Raw genomic sequence first — 7,543 nt, forward strand, 5'->3', positions numbered from 1 at the left:
CCCAGGACCTCATCATTCTCCCCTAGGAAAAGGGGAGCCTACTGGGACAGCACCTCCATAATCAGTGTGGCTACTGTAGCACTATTTATACCCATTGCTTCATCAGACCAGACGCTGCTCAAAATAAGTTAAACAGAAATATCTTTCTGTGTCCTCAGGACCCTGTAATCTGAGACAGTCTCTTGTGAAAGGCCCCAAGACAGTGTATTTGGAGGGGGGAAAGGAAGAAACGAAAGAAGGAAATATTGGGAAGAATTCAGCACCGAAGATGTGAAAGAAATAAGAACAGGGTGTGGCAGCCCTGAGACGTTGGAATTAGCTAATGGAGCAATAAAGAGCATTTGATTTGCATGGGCTGAAGGGAGGGCGCCCTCCTGCCCCTGCTGCCCTGTTGGCCTCGGAGGGACGCAGGGTGCGGGATCTAGATGGATTTTGGAAGTCTGCCCTGGAGGGGAGGTTGAACAGGATCATTCTGGGAAAGCCTGTCTAAACTGGGCTGAGAATCAGAGCTGAACAGAGGGGAAGCAGAGGCAAGATGTAGAGTGAGGACAATGTTTAAGGAACCAGGGACGCTGTGTGCAGGAGGCTGGGTGAGTTCCAGAGAGCAGGGGCCGTACCTGCTGGCCTGCCTAAGCACACACCTGCTCTGGGGTTTGCAAGAGAAGGAACCACAGTGCAAATTGGCTTGAGTTTAAGAAGTGAAGGTGGGGAGGCGTTTGCTTCAGGCAAGCCAGCTCTGGTGCCTTTGGACTTTGGGCAGCACTGGGTTCGGTGCTCAAGTGGTGAATCTTATCTTGTTGCCTCCCCCCCATATGTGTCTCCATTCTCCATCAGGGTCCCTTGTGTCGTGACAGCCTTCAGCATCTCTAAACTTGGCACCTGGAGTAGAAATGTACCTCTCTCTGGAAACTCCAGCAGAGGTCCCAGAGATGGCCCAGCTTGCTTACGTGCTTGACCCTTGTCATATTCAGCGTCCGGGAGGATGTGGTCTCTACACTGGTCTAGTCCGGTCTGGTGCCACCCCACTGGCCAGGTGGATGGCACCCCCTCCCGTGAACCACATCAACGGAGCGTGGGAGAGGAGTTTTTGGCAAAAGCAAGAGGTGAATTCTGCTTCCAGAAGAAGGGAGTCTAGAAGGGTTAAAGCAGAGGTGGGACCAGGCAGGAGACATTCCCTGGGGTGCAGGAGCGCAGGGGAGAACAGGCAGGAGTGGTCTCAGGGTGCCCAGGTCTATGGTCTTTCTCTTCCAACTCCCCTATAGCCCTTTAGATTCAGCACCTTTCTGGAACTGAGCAAATGATTCAAAATCGATGAGCATTTCCCTGCGTGTTATTTATAGCACAAAACTCCAAGCACTGACATTCCAGGGCCCACAGTCAGCCTTGGATGGTCCTTCCCACTTACCTCTTGATTTCCTTCTGGAGGCAGCCGGTATAACCTTGCCCCTTGTATTTCTGCCCAGCAGCACCTTTGGCCTGCTTACAGCTGGAGCCTCCTTGTCATGCAAACAGCTGCCTTGATTGGGTACCAACCCAGCAACCCAACCCAACCCAAGCCTGCCTCCCTTTTGTGGTATGACTCGGGACCTCACTCACCCATGTCCCATGGAATCATGGGAGTGCAGGCGGCCCCCTCCCCTGCTCCTGCACTGCCTGCTCACCCATTCCCTTCTCCCTGGGTCACAGGTCACATAGGGCCGAGCTGACATGCAGTCAGGTGACAGAGGGGAGGCCAGAGAGGTGGGTCAAAGCCAGCCCGTGAAGGTCTATGATGGGGGACACTCTGAGCTTTGTCCAGAGGCAGTAAGCCAGGATTCATCCACGAGCTTATGGATCATATTTGTGCAGTAGGGGCCTCACGGGGTTCTTGTGAGCATGTGCAGACCATGAGGTTCGGGGGAATCTGAGGGCTGAGGCTACTTCCCAGGCTGCTGGTTTCAGGAATCCAGGAACTGAGTGAGGCTTCTTAGCCCTCACCGCACCCCTCTTTTCGGATGGCTGGCTCCTTCCCATTATTCGGATCTCTGTTCAATGTCCCCACATCAGAGACTGTCATTTTAACAAAGTGTAAAAACCGTCCTACCCAAATCAACACCTATCACTTCATCCTGTTGTGCTCAAATCGGCTCTTCTCTGAAACCGTATTGTTGCTTCACTTGTTTCCTTGTTTCGCGTTCTCCTCTTTTCCTAGAAAGTAGGCTCTGCGGAGACAGGGATATTGATTGAATGATTAGAAAATGCCCGGCACGTGGTCTGGGACGTGGTGCATCCTTGCTGAGTTAATAAATCAACGACTCAGCCAACCATGCAGAACAGTGAAGCAGCAGGTGCCGGCTTTAGGGTGAGGGTCGCCTTCCAGGTCCTCCGGGGACCAGTTTAAGAAATATGCGTTGTTTGAAGAATAGACAGAGCTTGAGTTTCATTCACAAATTGTAGCAACTGGGAGAGAAATGACTGGCATCCTGCCCCTTCTTAGGGGAAAAAAAAAAAAAAACAAAACCCAACACCAGGGAGGAAATATTTTTGAATCCCGCAGCATAAAGAAGGAGGCCACATCCCTCACTCCAGCTCCATCTCCTTCAGCCAGATGAGTCCTGCGCTTTGGCGATGTAGGGCTTAAGCGGATTCCATTTAAATCTTGCGATGCGCTACCGAGGAGGACACAGGACTGGACGGATGTTCTTGCTCGTTAGCAGGACCCAAGATTGCGGGAGGCCTGGGCTCCTTCTTACCTCCCCTCCCGCCAGGCACCCAGGCATGTGCCACTGTTGTTGGAGGACAGAGACCCGTCCTTTCTGCTCCAGTGAAACTGACCCTGAATCTAGGCTCACGGTGGCCTGGGATTGAACCCCAGTTCTGTCACACCCTGGCTGTGCGATCCAGGGCACATACTGTAACTCTCCTGGACTTGACACCCCTTTGCCAGCTTGTCATGAAGAGAGAACACGTGGCAGAAACCAGCACCATTCTGTTTGCGTGTATCTCACTGTGTCCTTGTAAGTTTGTTCTAGTGTTACCGCCCAGACAGTTGGATCAGCTGCCATCCTTTAGGTTTTGACATATATTTTTACTGCCCTAGGAGTCCTCTATGCTCTCCTTCCCCACCCCAGCCCCCTGGCAGCCATGGGTCCTTTATGGTCTCCACGATTTTGCCTTTGCCAGAATGTCACAGAGTTGGAATCCTACGGTGTGCAGCCTTTTCAGATTGGCTTCTTTCACTGACTGATAAGGATTTAGGGTCCCTCCATGTCTTTTCATGGCCCGAGAGCTCATTTCTTTTGAGTGCTGAATAATATTTCCTTGTCTGGGTGGACCACGGTTTACAGATCTGTTCACCTACAGAAGGACATTTTGAATGCTTCCACGTTTGGGCAATTGTGAATGGAGCTGCCATACACATCCACATGCAGGTTTTTGGTGTGGACATATGTTTTCGGCTCCTTTGGGTAAACACCAAGGAGCATGGTTGTTGGACCACATGGGAAGAACATGTTTAGTTTGTGAGAAACTGCCAAACTCTCTTCCCGTGTAGCTACGTCATTCTGTGTTCCCACGAGCCGTGAGTGAGCATCCTCACCAGCATCTGGTATTGTCCGTGTGCAGACTTTGGCCATTCTCATAGGTGTGTCGTGGGATGTAGTTTTATTTTATGGTTTTCTGATGCTCCGTGGCATGGAGCATCTCTCCACGTGATTACTGGCTGGCTATGTATCTTCTTTGGTGACGTGCCTGTTCAGAACTTGGGCCCATTCTTTAAATCAGGTTGTTTGTTTTCTTATTGTTGAGTTTCAAGAGTTCTTTGTATATTCTGGATCACAGTTCTTCATCAGCTGGGTCTTCGGCAGATATTTTCTCCTACTCTGTGGCTTGTCTTTCCATTCTCTTGAGGTTTGTTGTCATTGTTGCTTAGTTAAAAGTACCACACACAGAGCTCTCACCATTGAAGAATACTGGATCAGAGAACAGACTAAAAATACAGGGGTGCCCTGTGCACCCGCTTCAATTACTAGGTGTGGCAATGAGAAGGGGCCCACGTGGCATGGGAGGTGAAGAGATTGGCTCCTGTCTTCAGCCCCTTGCTGACACACCGTACCCCAGATCTCTGACTCGCACTCCCTCTGCTCATCTCCAGGGGTCTCCCCAGCCCCGATTCCTCTTCCGAGCTCTAGAGTCAAGTGTCTGTCTTTGACTTCTCCATCTGGCTGCCTTCTAGGTGCCTCAGACTCACTCCGTGTGTCTAATGGGAACTCCTCATCCCCGCCACCAGCAGTGACTGGCTCCAGGTGTTCAAAATGGGAATCTGGACTCCCCGCCTCCACGTGCTCTCTCCCTCCACTCCCTGCACAGTCACACATATCATGGCATCCACGGTCACCCTTGGGAAGGTGGTCTATGTCTCTTTTGATGCTGCACCCCCCTCCGCATTGGCCCCTCTACTCCGTCCACCGCTCTCCGCAGGGTAGATGCTGCTCCCATGCATGAGAACATCCGCTGGTCTCAGGAAGTCTCCAGGCAGTCTGACCCCTTTCTCTGGGTCACCACACAAGTCCCTAGGCTGTCTTTATGAACACTCTTTCCTCACATTTAAATGCCTTCCTCTTCCCAAATCCCTACCTTCTCCTTCAGCCTTCATTCCCTCCTCCAAAATACTGTACTTCTTGCTTATCCCATGAACGATCCTCAAAGGGAGGCCGGTCATCGCTGGTGAAGGCAGCCCTTGTCCTCCTGCCTACTCCCCACTCATCTTCCCAGGCTCAACTCAGATGTCACCTCCTCCAGGAAGCCTTTGCTGACCTCCCAGGCCTGAGGTAGGTGCTTGTCCTTCCCTCTAGCAGAGCTCTGATGGCATGGAAATGTAAGCATCTTCTTGCTTGTCTGTGTCCACCATGAGGCTGCCATCTCTGGACAGAGTGTCCTATCCTGCGTGCCCGGTGCTTGGTCAGTGTTAACATGCATTTAGGGCATACTTGAATTAGACAGTAAAACGGTGCGATTCCCAGTGCCCCCTGCAGTCACCCTCAGCTGAATTCTGAGTAGCTTAGATCGAGAATCTCCCCTCCACATTGTTTGTGGCCGTGTTGGCCAACATCTGACTTTATACAAGATTATAATCCCATTCATTGCCCCATCTCCTCTACAGATCCATGAAGGAGGGGATCTCATTCCCATTTTATAGGTGAGAAAACAAAGGGTTAGAAAATCACAAAAATAATGTGCCTTCAGTACGCACTCTGGTCAGGCATCGTTCTAAGCTTTCTTTGTACGTGTAGCGACTCAGTTAATTCTTCCAGTGAGATGGGTATTGTTATCCCCACTCTTACATGAAAGGGCTGAGGTCTGGAGAGGTGAAGCGACTCCCCTGGTTTGCATAGCTCTTAAGAATTTGAACCCAGGGATTCTGGTCAAGGAGCTTCATCACGATGCTCGCTGCCCCAGGAGAAGCCAGTGCCCCTGATAGTTCTCAGCGTACAGGAGATACTTGGTACGTATTTATTGACCCAGGAGGACTCGATCCAGCTCACACAAAGCCAGGTTCGAATTCAGGACTCAGGCTTTCCAGTGCCTCCCTGGCTCCCCCCGTTGGGTTTTTGAGCAACCCGGCAGAGAGGAAGCCACCCAGCTCCTTCTTCCCCATCTGACCAGCAGGTGTGGCTGACATCACAGATAGCCCTGCAGGTGAGCCCCAGAGGCTCAGAGCTCAGTCTGGACGCCCCGAGCCATGCTTTTATGTCTCCACCAGATTCCTGCCCAGAGCATCGCCCGTCACCCTGGCAACATGTCAGCAGCCCCTCGGTCCCCCAGCCCCGCCCCGCAGTGGGCAGCGGCCAGACCTTCTGTGCAGACCCAGTGCGCTCTCTGCCCGGGCTGCCCTCCAATGCGCCAGATCTCATTTTCTCCCTTTAAATTGCGTTCCGCTCAGTGTCTTCCCTCCCCTCTCTCTGGGGCCCTGGATGGGGAACACTGGTTACTATGGCAATGGGCTGGCTTGTGGCAGGAACTCAGCTCAGCAAATTAATTGCTGGACTTTTGGAGACTAATGGCCAAGCTCTGCCTCCCAGGGATAGGGTGTGGCCTGCATCATGCCAGCTGGGCAGCTGAGCCCGGGAAAGGGCTCAGAGCCTGGAGAGAGAGAGAGAGAGAGAGAGCTAGAATCATGGCACCCATGCTTGATGGGGTTGCCACCAGAGGTGGGCTGGGGAAGGTGGGGAGACAGGCTCTCCCAAATCTCACCTTTCCTGCACGCTTGGTCTATTTTAGCATCTGTGCTCTGTGCTTTGCAGAAAGCATGCTGTGTAACCCTCACAGCATCCCTGATGACATAGAGATCACCCCCTTTTAATAGGGATGGAATGCTCATTCATACGGCTAAGGAAGAAAGCTGGATCTCATACCAGGCCTGCCTGCCTCAGTGGGCATTTTGTTGTGAACACTCCATGTATATTCCTGGGCAGAAGGCCGTTCTGTCCTCTACAGTCTCTTCCAGAGGATAGAAACACAAGGAACATTTCCTACCTCACGCCATGAAGCTAGTGTTACTCTACTTCCCCAAACCAGGCAAAGACCTTCCAAGAAAAGAAAAAGACCAGTATCTCTCATGAATATAGATGCAAAAGTCCTCAACAAAATATTAGCAAATTGAATACAAACATATATACAGAAAGAGTTCTACACCATAACCAAGTAGGATTTCTCCCGGTCTGTAAGGCCAGTTCACCATTTGAAAAATCAATGAACAGACTGATTAGCCAGCTTCTCTTCCTTCCGGTTAGTATCAGGTTTCTTCCCTGCCTTTCCCCCTGGCATCCTGTTCTCTTCTTTCCTGTGAACTGGGTGATCAGAATTTGGGTTTTAACTATATGCTTTGCCCGTTTCTCATGCTGTTTCTGTGCCTAAGTTGGAAGTGTTGCACCAGCCAGCTTCCACAGCCCGAGAGAAGCAACGTTGCTGAGTGATGAGGAGCCTGGCCTGTGGTCATATTGCCTGGGACTGCATCCCGGCTCCGAGGTATAGAGTCCCAGGCAGGTTGCTAAGCCCTTTGTGCTCAGTTTCTTACTCTGCAAACTACACCTCCTGATACCTATTGTTCAGATTAAAAGAGTTCTTACCTGTGAAGCCCTAGGGGCTCCTGGTGCTTCGTAAGCGCGTGGTCCTTGTTAATAGTGCCTGTGGGAGAGAGTGTGGGCTCTGGTGTCCTCTGGGCCTGACACCAGTCCATCCCTGCCATTACTAGCCACGTGCACTGAGTGACGTTGTCTGTGCTATGGGCACACACCAGGTTTATCGCTGGCCAGGTGGGGGAACAGGGCAGCTTGCAGGTTTGCTGAGACCTCAGGGAGGATGTTGGTAAAGGCACCGCACTCACCGTGCACATGGTCAGCATGCTCTCCCCGGCCTGTTCTCTAGAGGGAAAAATCGGACTGTGGATTTTTAACTCCACAAATCCTCCCTGGGCCCTGTTGGGGTAACTAGCTGGCTGGTGAGAGGGATGGTGGTGGGCACAGACACCCCCCAGGGGAGCTTGCAGTCAAGGGGTGATTGTCTC

The sequence above is a fragment of the Eumetopias jubatus genome, unplaced genomic scaffold (assembly GCF_037043125.1).
Source record: "Eumetopias jubatus isolate StellerSeaLion01/CBP00866 unplaced genomic scaffold, mEumJub1_p1.0 scaffold_4, whole genome shotgun sequence".
In the NCBI taxonomy this organism is placed as follows: domain Eukaryota; kingdom Metazoa; phylum Chordata; class Mammalia; order Carnivora; family Otariidae; genus Eumetopias; species Eumetopias jubatus.